Source organism: Anas platyrhynchos, chromosome 14 (genome assembly GCF_047663525.1).
Source record: "Anas platyrhynchos isolate ZD024472 breed Pekin duck chromosome 14, IASCAAS_PekinDuck_T2T, whole genome shotgun sequence".
NCBI classification, from domain to species: domain Eukaryota; kingdom Metazoa; phylum Chordata; class Aves; order Anseriformes; family Anatidae; genus Anas; species Anas platyrhynchos.
In genome coordinates, this window is record NC_092600.1 from 913,358 (window position 1) to 930,918 (window position 17,561).

Consider the following 17,561-nt stretch of genomic DNA (forward strand, 5'->3'; position numbering starts at 1 on the left):
TTAGTTTACAACTGTCTCTCTCAATAACTGGTGAATAAGATCCCTATTGATCTAATTAGCAGTAAGAGAAGAAAATTCTGTGTTTTTTTCCCGTGGCTGTTGGCAGCTTCCTGGTTACAGACAGAGCCCGCGAGCCCCACGCCGTGCACAAGCAGCAGGAGAGCCGGCCCCGGGGGCTGAGCGTCGGCACCCAGGGGACCGGGGGAGCGCGAGGCCTCACCCTGCCAGGGGCCCTGGAAGAGCAGACGCTGGTGTGCCCAGGGAGGGCAGCTTTAAGCCAGGTTCGTGGGAGTCTGCAAGCTGGCTCCCCTGGGGTCTGCCTTATTTAATGACCTTGGCCCTGATTTCAGGCTGTAAGTGAGCTGAGCGCAGCCAGCAGAGGAGCCAGCAGTGTTTATGCCCACCCCCGTGTTTCTTCACAGAGCACATCCTCTGGTAACACCTCGGTGCTGTGGTTCAGCCGCTGGGAGCAATGCCTGCAGAGCCCAGCAGCGGCCCCGAGGAAGGCGAGTCCCAGCCCTGAGCCCCCCGGAGCTGCCGGGCCCCCAGTGCCCCCAGACCCTGTGCCACTGACCCATGGCCACCGGGCACGGCCAGCGGGGAGCGTGGAACAACTGCAGGTCTTGAGCTTTAGTAGGGATGAAGGGAAGGAGCAGAATGGTGGGAGTGGGGATTTGTCTTCTGAACAGGAAAAGATGACTTCCCAGGACCAGACAGCTCAACTACACATTTGCTGGAATGCCAATGTTTATTGCTCGCTCAACAACTACCTTTCAAACCAGAAGTAAAACTAGAAGGAGGGAATTAACTGGGAGATACGGAGAGCATCAGATAACGCAGGAGAGGACCCACTGGGCCAGCCTGGTCTCAGCACTCCCTGTCCCTCAGGGGCAGGAACAGCCCCAAGGCAGGGCTGCCCCAGCCCCTGTCCCACTGGGTGGCCACACAGAGGTTTGCTCTGCCGAATTAGCAGCTCGGCTCTGTCTCCAGCTGCTCTTGTTGAGACAGCTGTTTCCACCAATAATTATGAATCAGTTACCTGCTGGTTTTCTTTTACTGGTGGCTGCTGGTACTCGAGGCACACGGTGCATGGTGCCGTGGACACCCCAACCTGCTGCGCCCAACACCCCGCACCCACCGGCAGCGCTCCCGCTGTGTGCCGGGCACAACACAGCCCTGCTGCAGCTCCTGCCTGTGCACTGATAAACACCCCAGCAGTCACTGAAACCACAAAAATTAGGTGCAAGTCCTTCCATTTAATCCTGTCCCCGCTGGGGTCACAGGGAGTGCTGCGCCACGTGCCTCCCCGGGAGCAGTAAGAAGTGCATTTTTGTTATGCGTACTCCACTGAATAACAATTTCCAGCTCCATTGAAGAGATTTTTGATTAAAGCAGACAGAGGATAGCCTAAATTAGTTAAGGTAAAACAGTTTACAGCCAAGCTATCTGGCAAGCATTTTTTATTTTAGCAAAGCAGCAGCGATGGCAGGAATTCAAGATTTGCAGGTGCCCAGACAGAAGCTCAAATCCTCCTATTACTAAACCTCCATGCAATTATGGCATACAAATTGCTATCCTTTCCTCATCGCTCAGATTTAGAAAGGATTCATGGTTTTTCCATTTCGGGCAGATTTTGAAAGACACAAAAGACTGTTGTGTGTAAAACTCCCAGTGATAATCAATGACATTTGGGCCCTTGTGAATCATTACGTCCTTCAGAATCTTCACCTTTATGATTAATATGTTGTTTCTTTGGCTCTTTTCTTGATTAACAGGAATCAGAGAAACAATTATGCATCCTATCATTACTTTCTAAGGAAGCTCCACAATTACATGTTTTAATTAATATTCTTGTTCATTTCAGAGAAACTTTGATTTTAAAACTTCTTTTTTTGGCAATCCAATGGCATCGTACCACAGTTTGAGAGCTTTCCTGCTACAGCTTGGGAAGAAGTACAAATGACAAAGACCATCATTTATGAATTATTTTTTCCTCCGCATTAAGATTTTGAATTTAAGCCAAGACAAGCAGCAATCTATTTTCACACCCGTGTTTGTGAAAGGCTCCCTCTGTGCATCGTAAGGCCAGGCCCCCGTTGTGCCACCACGCTCCCGCATCTGCGAGGGGCTTCAGCTGTGACCAAATTCCCTCTGTCTGCAGGGCACGAGCAGCACAGCGGCACAGCACCTCTACAGGTCAGACACTCTGGAGGGAGCCCCACGTGTGCTATGGGCTGCGAGCAGGGGCAAAGCTCCCTGAGCAGCCCGGGGGCAGCTCCACACCTGGGTCCAGCTGGGCAGGAACCAGGGACATGAGCCGAGCTCTCTCACCCCCGCCATCCCTGTTCAGACCACACCATTTCCTTCTTATCCTCTCTTCCCATCTCTCCTCCCGCAGCTTGTGGTTCTCCTTCTGCCTCGTGAGGGGCAGGCAGGGACAGGCAGCCAGGATCTCTGCCCCCTGCCAGGCAGCCCCAGGCAGCTCGGCCCCGTGGGATGGAGCCCCTGGGACCCCCCCCTGCACCCTGAGGGCACCGGCAGTGCCAGGAAGGAGCAGTGGCACCGAGTCTATCAAGTATCATCACGTGAGTCGGAAACAGGAATTTTCCCTAAAATTAGAAAGGTGGTGCTCTAACTTGCCTTGAGAAAGGGTCACACACTGAGGAGCAAGGCAAGAAGGGAATGGGTTTATTTTTAGAATACAGGAACACTTCTGTGGGGAAATATAAAACGCTTTCAATTCTGAAATGACTTGTTTTTTGCATCAGGTCTTCCCATGTGAAGAGTTATGGTCAGTCTTATCTCTGCTCAGTCTCCTTTTCCTAGTAAAAGTGACCCAGTGCCCATTGCCAAATTCCAACCTGATGGACCCTCATGCTTGGATTTAAGAACCAGTTTGCCCTACTGGAAAGCAGGAGCCATGGAAGTTGCACTTCAGACACCCCAGGATTCAGAGGCTTTGTGATAATGAGAAGAGAGCCAAGGAGCTGAGCTGTGAGAATCTTCCCGCAGGAGCATCCCCTTACCTGCAGCCCTCAGGCTTTTCCCCTAGCCCTATGCTTCCAGCTCTGAACACAAGTCCTGCCGCAGAGGGCAGCCCCGTTCGCCCTCCGGCTCCTGCACACCAGGGAGCCCGGTCCAGGCCCTGGGGAGCTGCTCGGTGCGACGGCCACGTCCCCGGCAGTGGTGTGAGCACTGTGCTGCCACTCAGCCCCAGTCAAAATGCCAACAGCAATTACTTAATTGCTTTGATCTGTGCTCTTGTGAGATCTGCAGAGCATAATTATATTCTTGCTTTAAGAAGAGTGAAGGAGAAAAAAGCTTTATTTTGATGTTTTAGTGTTTGCTCCTCAGCAATATGTGCTTAAAGGGAACTACAGCGATTTATCTTTCCAATGCCTGCTCTCTACATCTGAAAAAAGCAGGAATAGCTGCTATACATTTGCATCTCAATTTTAGCTCAAGCAACTTGACAAGGATTCAGCTAAATGAATCGGCACAGTTTGCAAAGAAAGCAGCTGAAGTAAATAAAACCTCCAGGGATGCTGATAAAAAAAGGCATCAAATTCAGGATCTGTTCTTCCACAGTGAAAGAAACCCGGCACCCGGGGCAGGATCCCACTTCACTGAAATCCTCCACCAGCACCTGCAGGCTTTGCACGGGCTGATGCCTGCTTGGGCTGAGCTCAAGAGGAGACCCAGGACCTGCTGCGACTCCTCCCTGCCATGGGGAGGAGAGGAGGGAAGCACGAGGCCCTGCCCAATGGTCTGGGGTAAATGGTTCAAAGAACAGGAAAAGCTGAGGGAACCCCATAACCAGCACCAATGCCGCCAAACCTGCACAGAGCCCCAGGGTTTTATTTCAAGATGTTCTCTTTCAAAGTTTCATATGAGAGTGAGAAAAATGCCTTCATTTGCAATTCATGCAAGTAAAAAATATTGTCCATCTGCAATTTTTATGGGGAAGTTATGAGCACTGATCTTTGAGAGCTGAAAAATATTGGACCACTTCTACATAACAATTAACGTTTATGTTTTTCGGGAGGGCTGTTCCCTTTACTACCTCCTCACCCTGGGCCAGGTTCCCTCCTGGTCTGTACTGCTGCAGCTCTGCTGCTACTGCAATTTGCCCAAACTGGGGCTTTCACCCCTTGTTTTACCCCTGCCATTGTGTGATGCTCCGGACTGCTCAGAGGGAGACTTTTCTAAGGCACCAAGGACTCGGCTCACTCTAATCCCTGCCTTGAAGGGAAGCAGCGCGAGTTAATGCAGCATGCTTTCAAAAACCCTCCCGGAGCCTGTATTATCTTGCGGTGCAGCCTGGCAGAGAGGCTAAAGGCAGAGGCTGGGCTGATCCAGCTGCCGCGCTGGGAGCTGCAGACCAGTTTAATTAGTAAGACTGAACGGAGATAGGAGGCTTTCATCTTTTGATGCAGCAGAGGACACAGAAGAGACACGATTTAAGAGGTGCCCACAGCCTCCGGCTGCCTTTCGCTGGTACCGCTCCCCTTTGTTATGCCGTTCCTTTTGCTCCACTGAATTCAGTCACTTGCAATGGTTTGCATATTTTAGTTGAAAGAGTGGGAGGAAAAACTACTCAGCGTACACATCTGTGGTTCGGTTACATCAGAGCGAGCAGCAGCTCCCAGCTTCCCAGCACTTTAATCAAGGCAGCCCAAAATTGCCATCTCGGGGCCGACGTGGCCAGCAATGCTGTATGGTACAGCCAGGGCAGCTCGAGGCTTGGTGGGAAGAGTCATCACCACAGATTTTATTCCAGGGCAGAACGGCAATGGGCGTCATTTTTAAAGTCCTCATTTGCCATCCTCGTATCTAGGTCACGTACAGCATTACTCCAGCACAAACCATCTATAAAACCCGCTACAACAGCACTCGCCGTCCCAGCTCCTACTTACAGGTTCAGACACCTATTGTCATTTCCAAGTACAGACACTTACATAGAAACTCAGGTTTTGCCCTCTTGGGAGCAGAGTCTGAGCATGCTTTACAGGGCTGTCACCATCGCAGCATTTTGAGGTGCCCCCAGGGAAAAGAGCAGGCTGCTGGCACCACCACCGTGCTGTGCTTCCCGGCCGCAGGGAGCGTTGTGTGCCCAAACACTGCCCGGGCCCATGGCACTACTGGCCCACGAGCCCCAGCAGCGTACAGGAAGGTGTCCGCAGGGCAATGGCAGCGTAGTTTCTCCTGCAGACCATTGTGGATGTACTTAAAGCTTTCAATGCAAACCTGCTCAGAACAGCTGAATTTTCACAAAATCATTTAGGTCAGAAAAGACTTCTGAGATCATCCAGTCCAGCCAATAACCCAGTACAAAAGTCCACCACTAAACCATGCTGCCAAGCTCTAAATGTACACATTTCTTGAAAACCTCCAGAGATGGTGACCCAACCGCTTCCTGGGCAGCCTGTTCCAATGCAGCACAACGCTTTCAGTGAGAAATTTCTCCTAATACCTAACCTAAACTTCCCCTGGCACAAGTTGAGGCCGTTTCCCCTCGTCTCATCACCTGGATTATCACAACTTTTATACTGCCACACAACACAATCTAGACCATGTTCGGGGAAGGTGCTTGAGGAGCCTCATGATGTGAAGAGCTAATCCAGGCACGTAGGGGCTGCACCTCAGCATCACCCCAAGTCCCCTTTCCTGCAGTACCAAGTGGGAGGTGACACCAGTTTGCAGCAGGCTGGGAATCCAGTTCAGTCCTAAGGAACTTCAAACTTTCCTCATATCCCCCCAGCACAGACTGAAACAAACAGCCAGAAGAATGCCCCCAGGCCAAACTGCCCACTGTCAGCATCCTCTCAGTCACAATAAAAACCTTAGTGCTGGCTGCAAACAGCATGGATCTGATCTTATTGCACCGCTTGGTATATTATACCTGTCAGAAAGAATCTAAGAAAAAATTTGCCCTTTTCTGAACAGAAAGATAAAGCAATCCAAGCATTTAGTTTTAAAAATAAAAGCTTCATACAAAAATCTGGTTTTCCCCAGAACCATATCAAAACAGATGTTTCTCCAGAGCAAGAATGGGAAGTGACACAAGAAGCTATAAATTGCTCTTTTCAGAGTGCACCTGTATGGTCATTTTTATCTGAGGCATAAGGAAGGAAAGGCCGTCAACACACTGGATTTTCAGTGAAATATCTCAAGAGTACATTGAGCTAGAAATGAATACACAAGCTTCCCTCTAGCAACAGATTGCTTTCTAATTCACAGAATGCAAATGCAGATGCTGTTCTTGGCTCTCGACCAAATTATTGCACAACACATTTGTTTCTACAGTAGCAGCGTTTAATACAATAACAATAAAATGGAAAATAATACCCAACATCCACCTGTATGTGTCTAGTTTTGTCGTTTCTGCATATGATGCTCCCAAGATCCCAAACTCCAGGGAAAAGCCAGCCCTGCAGAGATCTCAGGCTGCCCAACCTGGCAGAGGACAAAATTTACGCCATATAACATTTACTTTATGCACATTTTATCATGTATGACTTAAAAACAAAGTCCATTTGGTGCTTGTGTTCCGAATCAACCCCATCTCTTGATCTTTGAGGCCCATCTCATGAGCACTCCCGGGGCTGAACCCAGAGCCCTCGAGGTGAAGCACGGCGCTGTCCCCCTGGCCCGCAGGCAGCCGGCTGCAGCTCAGCGCCATCGCAGCTCCTCCACTTATAAAGACTGTTGTGCAGATCAGTAAGCAAACACTTGATGGGTACTGTCTGAACCCTACCAATAATTACTAATAAATATATCAGCTCAAAAAGAAATTAAGTCCCATATAACCAGTCTCTTGGAAGAGATGAATCGGCTTATTTCTGCTGAAGTCAATGAAGATACACTAATTTACACAGCTGCTAATGGCATCCAGATTTCTGAATAGTAATAAATAGTCTGTTCTTTCCTTTATTTAAACAAAAACGCATTACTTGTTGAAACATAAAAAGACCTTGCTGTATTAGCTACTGCGTTTTTGCCTACATGAGCGGCTGCCTTCTTTCTAAGCCAATCAGCCAGAGCTGTTCTCTGAGTTCTTTGCCTTACATAATACCAGCTCCACTTGATACAGCCTTAGCGAAATCAATATCAGAAAGGCAAAGCGTGTCCTATTTTGGTCTCTGATCAATTTCCCTTTGTTCTCGAGCTCCCTCTCACACGCTGTTGTTCAGATCCTACCACAACTTTTCGGCACTCCCTCCCTCCTCTCAGGACCATGTTCCAGGAGGTGAAAAGGAGCACCGTGCTTCCAGCGCTTGGCCCCATCCCGTGGGGCCTTCCTGCTTCACCGGGACCAAGCTAAGATTTGCTTTTGCCAAGCATCCCCTTCCCCAGCCCGTTCGCACACCCTGAGCCAGCCTCAGGAAAAGCAGCCTCTGCTCCGAGGACGGCATCGCCTCGGCAAGCGTGGCAAGGGAGGCAGCTGGTGAACTGCGAGGAAGGAGTCCGACGGGGACCATTGCACGTTATTAATTAAATCTAACGAAACCTCCCACATTTTATGGCCCTGTGAGGTCTACCACAGAAGATTTCACATCTATTTTACTAGCTTGAATTACAAACACTGACAACGTGATTTAGGAGGACGAATGCTAAATGCTCTGCCACTCGTGATAAACTAGTGCATATCCTAACAGAAGACATTAACCAAAACCAAAAACCAGCATAGCGCAGGCCAACACGCTTGCTGCTGTGACAAACAGCCCTGGCTTGCCCTTCCTGGTGGCTGCATTTTGTGTTCTTAGCTCTCCTGACCCGCTGGTCCCAGCCTGACCACAAGCACCGGAGGCAGCAGCGCCCGCAGTGCCGACCATCGGCGCCCGCTGGGCCCTGCGGGGCACAACCAGCCCAGGGCTGCACCGAGCCCTGCACCTCTTCCCTGACTGCTTCCTGAGGACCGGTCCCCTCTCCATCTTCAAATTTTACAGAAATGGGAACATATTACACCACGTGATTATTCAATTACAGGTAGTTAATGAAAACTGAAATTAACACAAATCTCGAGGTAGCACGCACAAATATAACAGGGAACATTTCCACACAGAAGACATCAGACAGCTTATACTCTGTTAAAACGTTTAATGTCTGCTTAACTAAATTTATCCAGATTAATTAATTCCTTCCCAATTATTAACAGCTTTTTCTTTTGTTTCCTATTTCTGGTGCTACATATTCAGTAATTATACATACATTTTGGTAATTTTTTTCTGTCTTATACGCTGTATTTTTAGTCTTTCTAAACCTGTGAAATTCAGAAGAGAGAATGTAAGTGCATTTGCATCTTTCAGAAGCTGAGATGCTGATCTTGGTTTAAAAGACAGAGTGCAAGTGCGCTGTAAGCTCAGGGTGAGACCAAAGCTGCTTCCTGAGCAGGTCTGTGCTCTCCTGGGCACTCAAGATTCAAGATGAAACTAACCTTAAATAGTGACACTGCCTTTATTTTTTTTTAACCCAAACTTAGAGAAATTCAGAAGTTTAGCTATGAGAATTAAACATGGAAATGAAATGGGATTGTGCGATTTTCCTCTGCTCCATTTTTGACAGTCAAAGAAGCCACCAGTAAATTTTTGGCAAGGTCTTCTCACTGATTGCTACGATGACGTTTGTAAGGACACGTTTCATTCTCTCACATCAGGGACCTGCTTCTGCAGACCACCGAGGCTGTGCTGCAGCGAAAGCACACGCTGAGAGGCCCCAGCAGGTGCGTGCGGGTCCCAGGGTGAGGTGGGGAAGCCGAGCACCCCCGGGCACGGAGTCAGGATGGGGGCAGCAGCAGCATCCCCGGCCCCGCCTGGCCCCAGCACCCCCAGACAGGTCACTGCTGTCCTTTTTAAAAAGACATAATAGATCGGCTTTTTATTTCAGAGCAAGATCAGAGTGGGTCTAGTTGTGGAGAGGAATAATTAGGCATTTGCAGAGAAATCTGAAGGGGCACGGAGATGAGGATTTTATCGCATTTATCACAGCTACAACATTATCTCTACGCAGGCAATGGGAGCTTTAAACTGAGTTTAAAGTCTTCAGTGGGCTACAGAACAAGTTAATAACAGCTCATAAGAGGAGGTGCTATGTGTAATTTGTGATCTTTAACCTATTATCATAATACGAACCAATTATCAACACGGAGGCAGAGTAATTAGCACAGCATAACTAATAAAACAGGGTCATCAAATGAAAATACAAGATAATTACATTATGTAACTATACAGTTGAAAAAGCACAGAAAGTAAGGAAAATGAGTTATGACCATGGACTCATTAGGCTGACTGGAAGCACGGTGACACGCTCGCAGTAAAACAAAGCGAGTTTCCCCCCAGAAGCAGCAGGAAGGTCGCTATTTGTGGCTGACGGGGCGTTACGAGGGGGCCTGGGGGCTGCACTGACCACTGCCTGGCCCAGCCTGCTCCGAGCAGAGCCCACCCCACAGAGCCTGTAATTACAGCTGGGCGACCCAGAGCTATGGGCACTAACTGAGGTACTGAGGGAGTTGTGCTGTATAAATAACATCGGTATCTTTGGCTAACCGTGCTAGCTTTGGGGGTTTTCCACCAGGCACCCGAATTTGCACAGCTGTGAAATAAAGAGTGCCTTGGCTCCATGTGCCAGATTGGCACTGTGCAGGCTGGGTGGATGAACCCCCACGTGTGGGGCTACGGACCAGCTACGAGACATCTATAGAGGCTACACACAGCCACACTGCTGTCAGGATGACCCAAAAAGCAGGAGGCACAGACACACAGGCAGTGCCCTGTCCCAGGAGCTGCTCCCAGCTCCCACAGCTCCAGCACGCAGCCCAGCTCCCTCGACAGCCAGCATCTCCCCACAGCAGATCTCAAATTCATAACCCAAAACTGCGACCTGAACAAATTGACTTGGAGCATCTATTCAAAAGCAAAAATATTTACTGATGTGTATCCAAACACAAACACAGACTAAACCTACAAATCCCCACTTGCAGCTCCACAGGCAGAGGCAGCCCAGCCCGGGCACGCTGCTGTCCTTGAAATGGAAACCGGGTGAAAAACTCCGGTAACGTGCCAGGACTGCACAGGTCTGCACCTACTCAGACTTTCCCCAGAAAACACTTTTTCCCTGGGAGCAGGAAGGTTTCAGCATTCATACAAATGGAAACACTGAAAGGCTGGTGGGAGCCAGGAGATGTACAGAGATCTACAGCTGTACTGCAGGCTGGCTTGAAACATCTGCCCGTGCAGAGCCGCAGGGCCCAAAGCCCCCAGTCCCCGAGCCAGGTGCCACGGGCTGAGAGATGATCTCAGGGCAGTGCCTTCATGGAGGAGAGGCAGCCCGAGGAGTTGGCACGGCCCTGGTGCAGCAGGCGTGACGAGCGAGGAGACAGCAGCACGGAAACACAACCACTGTCCTGTTGCAAAGGTGTCCCACAGAGAACCCCATGACGTGCACACACCCACCTCATCCTGGGATGAATTACACTTGATGGAGCACATTTCTACATCTCTGCAGCTCCTTTTGGCTCTCAAATACACCCTCCCATCACCATTCCCTACAATGTCTCCCACAGGCAATATACTGCGTATATTGTTCATGCTCATCATGTGCATAGGACCAATTTCTGCAAGCAGGGACAAGAATTAAATCAACTCTTTTAAACAGAAGAGAGGTTTAAGAAACCCTACTCTCATTTTAGGGCTTGATGATCAATGCTATGGGAGCAGATAGCTTGTGCATGTAATTATGGCAGTCATAAACATAACTGCACTGACCGCAGATGGAAATGAGCTCATCAGCCTAATTGGGCATCCCCACAGACCGCCAGGGGCTGGCCAGGGCGTCCGAGCTGCCGGAGCACTCGTGGCCTTGCAGCCTCCCCGCAGAGCTGCCGGATGCTCACAGACACCCCGCACACCTTGGGGTGCAGCACCCCGGCCTGGGACAGGTTCAGCTTCCAGTTACACGGGTACAGACACAAAGTGACACCATTGGTGTGGTTTGCCCAGGAGCTGCTTCCAGACCTTGGAACAAACCTGCTGCCAGCACAACCTAGGCGTTCAGCCCTGCCAAGGCAAGGACTTGCCCCAGGGCCAAGCACAATGCCCCACACCAGAACTGTTGCCCTAACGCTGACTCAGGGCCGAGGAATCTTCCCTCTGTAGCACTATTTCCCCCAGCTCATACATTACACCCACACTTGTACAGCTTTTCACTGGCAACATCAGTTTTTCCTGATTAGTTTGCTCTGAACTTTATGTCGAAGTAAGTGATAAAATAACTTTACACTATCACCACTACCCTGTTACGGAAGAATTTATGTACACAGATAAGAATTATAGGTTATTTACATTACTCGATTTAAAATCTCACCAGTAAACCAAGTCTAGAGAGCGCTAGGGCTGGGCAAGCGGGGGGCACACACGGCTCCCCCCTGCCCACGCCAGGGCAATCCTGGGGGTGCCGCAGCAGCAGTTCGGTGGGGTGCAGGCAGGGGCAGCACCCACCCAGGGCACTGGGCTTTGCTGCTCCCACGGGGGTCTGCAGCAACACCGCGGCACCAGGGCTGTGCTTCCCAAAACCCGACCCCGGTGCTCACCTGGCACAGCATTTGCAGGGCACAGGGACCCCAGGGGTCAGCACAGGCAGCGCGTCCTGGCCTCGCCCCTGGCTGAGAGCTGGGATGCTGCATAGCAGGAGCCAAGGAGGGAACCGAAGGGCTGAACGGCATGGTAGGCATACAGAAAACATGTAGGAAATTTAAGAGACCTTATCACAAGTCTGCTGAGATCCTCAAAGACTTTATAAGCATAAGGTCTACTGCGATGCCTGTGGCCTTTCCACAATAACAGCTTACAGGCATTGATTTTTTTTTAGATCCATTTGTCCTGAACACTTGCTAGGGTTATAAATGCAAATAAAAACAGAAAGAAATGGAAAAACATTTCCCCGGCTGTTAACCAGAGGGCATGTTCACCTTGATGGTATCGACCTGGACTGCCCGGCACGGCGTCTGTGCAGCGAGGACCGTGCGTCCCAGCCTCTCCCTGCCGGCCCAGGGCAGCCCCAGCCCTGCAGCACCCACAGCCTGCCCCAGCCAGCACATTTAAAATGTGGGTGGCAAAGCAACCTGCACCAGGAGCATGTGGGTCCCCAGACCATCACCAGCCTTGATCCCAGCCCCCAGGCTCCCCCCTGGAGCCTCCTGTCCCACCGCAGGGCAGGATGCCCGGCCGGCAGCCCTGCTGACACAGGGACGCAGGCAGCTTCTCGCCGCCCCCCCTGACCTCCACACGTTTGCACAAGATCTCTCCTGCAGCCTGGCATTTGGAGAATCCTCTCCAACACCGTCGTTAATTTTCTGTGCAGTTCTCAGCAAACTGCCTGGTTTGCCTTTGCTTCTCATTTGCCTCTGCATAATTTCCTCCACCAACACATCTTTAATTAAGAATTCTGTGTTGATGATTCACAGGTGCACCTTCCAGCTCCACACACTTTCAAACAAAAACCTCACCTCCCTCCGTCCCTGCAGAGGTCAGTCCCTCAGGGCCGGCTGAGAACTGAACTTGTCCTCTTGCTGCGTTCACCACGCGCTTTTTCCCCATCATTGTAGTGAACATCACAACCATACGAACGCCTTGGGATCTTGCTCTGGGGTCTTCCTCAGCTTGGGTCTCCCTGCAGCCCCCCACCCTGGCTGTATGTCCAGGAACATAAGCTGCTGCCCGACCTCGCTCCTCCTGCCTGTAACAGAGTCTGTGGGTCGGAGCCACAGCACGTGGAGGGGTGACCCAAGGGAGAGCTGGGGAGCAGCCCCTTGTCCTGACACCTGCGGGCAGGGACCGATTTGGGAAGCCAGCTCCGCAGCCTACACATATCCCTACGAACACCCAGCCTGCCAGCCTTCAGTAGTGCTGCTCTGGGGACCATCAGCCAAGTTATCTGCTAATTCTGGCTGTCACTACTCATAGGAAGCAACAAAGAGAATGGCAGGCTGTAAGATAACTCACTTAGGACTCATCAAAAATTGTGGGGGGTTGTCTTCGCATTTATCCCATGCAAGTAAAAGGAAAACTAAGCTTTGGCATCTTTAGCATTCAGAGGCCAGCATCCAAAGGAAGGGATGTTCCCTGTGCAGCACAGAAATCTGACACAGAATGAAAGGAGACGTCAAAAAACAAAGAAGAGATCATACACTGCACTGGGTGGCCAAGGAGAGGGGAAAGGAGAAGGAAAGAAAAATGAGAGTTGCAAAAGGGATTCACAAATGGCATCGGTTTCTGTTTCTTTTTTAAAAAAAAAAAAAATAAATCACTTTTAGGACTGAATGTGGTGGGACTTTGTGCTGTAAACATGCTCCCAGATGTGCCAGGTGCCTTTTCTCTGCTGTCCCCACTCGCTAGGAAGGCTGCAGCCCCCTGGGAGCAGCAGTGCCGCAAGCAAGCGATGGGAGAACATCCTGCCTGGTGCCCTGTGTTCACCTTGCCCAAGATGGAAACAACCATGGAAATTTTGATTGTTAGGATGAGAAAATTGTTAATGATGTGTTGATGAACATGAAGTTAATTTTCCAATACATTTCCCACAAACTGTTGCTTTAGGACTTTTCCCCAGAGCCCAGAAAGCAGCTTTAAAGAGCTCCTGTTAAACAGTGACTGCTGCTCTGGGACCAGTAAATAGGGTGTGTTTGGGCCGTGTCTGAGTGGGCTGGGTGATCTCTGTCTGAGAAATGCCTTCCCTGTCCCAGGGTGAAGGCAGGGTGGAGGCTGGGGGTCAGATCCAGGGCCCGTAGCAGAGCAGAGGGGCTGTGAGTGGCCTTGCTCCCTGGGACAAGCTCCAAAAGCAGGACCCACCCCGAGAGGTGACCACTCCCGGGACCTGTCTGTGAACTCCCAACACCAACAAAATGCCTGTCCAGTAGTGAAACAGAACGTGGGGATCTGAGCTGGGAGAAGAACAAGGTTAAGGGATGGGCTCAGGATAAAGCAGGTGCTTTCCAGCCAGATGTGAGCGCAGCAGAGGACAGGCACTTCCACATCCCTGGCTTCTTCTGAATGGGAAAGCACCAACGTAGCCATGAAACCCATGGATAAACGGCTCAAAAATAATACAGCTTTCCAACATAATTTGTACTGCGTGCTGCAGCTCACACGTATTATGCTGAGGGATTGCCGATTCCCTGATTTTCCAGGCTCCTTAAGCCCACAACAAAGAGCACACGTCAGGGATTTCACCGCCCGCAGTCAGCAGCAGCAGCTCTTCCCCCCGGCTCAGCAAAACCCCGCTCTGCCCTTTGGCTGTCACCGGGCTCACACCACGCAGCCAGCACCGCGAGGCACCGCGAGGCACCGGGGATGGGCACAGGGCCCCTGGTGGCACCAGGCCCCGAAGATGGGCAGGAGGGTGCCGGGGCCAGGGCACACCAACAGTGACAGCAGAAGGGTTTTATCCGATTTTCAGATTTTCCCAGCACAAAAGTAATGGGGCAAAGATGAGTAACACGGGAATAGCAGGAGCCGATGGCTTCCCGTTCCTTCCAACACGAAGAGATGCCAGCTACAGCACATTTTGTCCTTGTGTGTCACTCAGAATTACTTGGGCACGACGTTTATTGCCATGCAACACAAACAGTGCATGGAGCAGCGGGGGAACAGTGACATTCGTTTTTCTACTTTGGATTCAATTTTGCTTATAAGACTGCCCAATATCACGATCCTGTTGGTTTTTTTTTTTTTTTTTTTTTTTTTTTCTTTTAAATAATCATAGTTAAAACATGAAAAAAACACTTTTTTCCCCTTAAAATTAAAATTCACTGATGATCCACACTCAGCACTTAAACTGCATGGTTTTGCTCATCATCATCAAGAAGTATTTGACTGATAGAGCTGAGTTTAAACGCCCTGATTAGCACATGAAATACCATAAAAGAGCCAAAGAAAAGCAGAGCTTCAGATCTCTCAAATACAAACACCCCAAATAAATAAACCCTGGGTGTTGGCAAAGCTTCTTTGTTGGGTATTCAACTCCAGAGAAGAATCCCCCCCAAAAATAGGGGGTGGAGGGATAAGCTTCCAAGTGCCAGCAGTACATCAGCCACTACTGGAAACGGACCTGACAAATGCAGGTGGGAGCAATCCCGTGCTGACTTCCCTCCCAGGGAAAGCACAGCCCAAGGGGAAGCAGCTAAATAAATTCAGGGGGCAGCGGTGGAGAAGCACCTTTTGCTCCTCTCTAGTCTTTCTGAAGGATCTAAAGAAGCACAGCAGAGCAAAAGAAAAAAAGACCTCATTCAGTTTTAAAGATATTTAAAGCATGTTGTTCCTAATGGATTATCATAGTTTAAAATAAAACCAGCTCCGACGTATTCAGCTGAGCCGCATCCCATAACACCAGGCGCTTTTAGAGCTGGCCTCGGAGCACTCCCATTAAAACTCCATCAAATCATTACCATCAATTTGGCTGGGGGCAGGGTTTTAACCTCAGAGTGCATAATTTGGGGGAGAATTCAGAAATCTAGATGTAGCTTCCTACTTACAAAGGGTAAGTTGTTCACGCGTTCTGCTGTCTCCTGCTCCCAGATGTATTTCTGGGATATTCACGAGTCTGAGTGTCCGTGGGCTGGCTTCGAGAGCTCTGCCCTTGCTCCCCATGTGCACGTTTGTGTTGGTGACATCTGGGCCCAGACTGGATGTGAAGAGGACCTGCTGTCCTCCAGGACACCGTTATAGCTTCCAGCCAGGCTTTGTCATTCCACCAGTCCCGATCCGATCCCTGTGGGCCCCTTGCAGGGACAGGGTGGGGGGCACAGGGCTGCAGTGTCGGTGCCCAGCCCCACCGGCACCCCCAAACCCCACATTGCCCCATCCAGGGCAGCCTCCGCAGCCCCGGTTCTGCAGAGATATACAACAGGGTCCCATTTTAATTTCATCCTGTGGATCAAATAATTGTTTGGATTTTAATATTGAGTCTACGTTTCAGTGATTTGCATTTAAATGTGTTGTCAGAGAACTTCCAGAAATCTTTAATAAGAAGGGTGATTTGCATTTTAATGTGCACTTAAAGAATTTCAAGAAATCTTTTCATGTGAATTGTGTTATCTGAGCAATGCTTACATTTGAGGGGAATGAGAGCTGCCGGTTTGCTAAGTCAAAGTCAGAACTACTTTTTGGAGCTAGCCCAGATTTACTGGACTTTGCTTGAAAGAGCCTCACTGAAGACAAGGCTGGCTGGGAGCTGGGCAGGCAGTGGCAAGATGTGGGCTACTGCTGGGGAGGCTGTGGAGCCCAGCCTGTGCTGATCGCACCTTCCATCCCATCCCATCCCATCCCATCCCATCCCATCCCATCCCATCCCATCCCATCCCATCCCACCCCATCCCACCCCATCCCATCCCATCCCACAGCAGCACATCTTCATGCATCCATCGGTACCAGCAGCATGGCTTGAAAGGATTTGCTTTTCTGATCATCAGTCTGAGCTCACTCTTAAGTATAAAAACCTCTCTAAGCTGATGTTGGAACAAGCTCTTTCTCCTCCTTGCAATAGCAGCAAAGAAACCACTGCTTTGATTAGATTTTCTTATTTAAAAAAAAATAAATTTGTACGTGGCTCTCGTCTACCTTAACAGAAAGTCAAATTTCGACACTATTCAGACTCATTATGTTCTTACTTAAGCACTGTCACTCATTTCATCCATTGCAATTTCATCCACCGAAATTTAAGTTACATGACATTAACTCGCATTTCTAGGTTATGAGAACACAGACAGCAGGTCCAGTCCCTACCACGACACTGCAACTGAGCTTACACTCAGAACAGATGAGCCCAGTCCCAAACGTGCACACAAGATGTGAAGCCCTGGGGCAGCCCAGCCGTGCTGCCCAGCCCACCTCCCCCTGCTGTGCCTCCCCGGGGCACAGCCACGGCACACAGAAGACACGGAGCTACCAGTGCCAATAGAGCCTGGTTTCAATAAAAAGACGGAAACAGACTCGTTACTAGCAGTGGGTGGAGGGCCTCAAAGACTTATGGATGATTGTGTCCGGAGAAGGGCTCTGAAGCTGGTGAGGGGCCTGGAGCACAGGTCCTGTGAGGGGCGGCTGAGGGAGCTGGGGGGGTTTGGGCTGGGAAATGAGGAGACATTTCTGCTCAGAAAGAGCGGGCAGGCGTTGGGACGGGTTGCCCAGGGAGGTGGTGGAGTCCCCGTCCCTGGGGGTGCTCAAGGAGAGGTTGGACGTGGTGCTTGGGGACACGGCTCAGTGGGTGACAGTGGTGGCAGGGGGACGGCTGGAGCAGATGACCTTGGAGGGCTTTTCCAATCTCAGTGGCTCTGTGGTTAAATCAGCTCTTCCCAGGTACCAGGAGTTACTTGCAACTAAGCCAACGCTGGTGGGATGCAGGAACACTGTCCTGGTACCAGACGAATGCAAGGCTGAGGCATTTATCAAAAATAAATGACTTTAGGAAAACAAGACGCTTATTTTTAGAAGACAGCTCACTGCTGACAATGTTCCCATCAGTGCTCGTAGCTTCCCTGGCTCCCAGTGACTCACGCCGCTTTAGCCCTCTCCAGG

General features: G+C 50.2%; 1 protein-coding gene across 3 annotated transcripts in view; it reads right to left on the reverse strand.

Moving 5' to 3' along the window:
- The window catches only part of KCTD16 (potassium channel tetramerization domain containing 16), a 63,074-nt gene that overhangs the window by 27,876 nt on the left and 17,637 nt on the right, over positions 1 to 17,561 (reverse strand). The gene's annotated exons all lie outside the window — the stretch shown is intronic.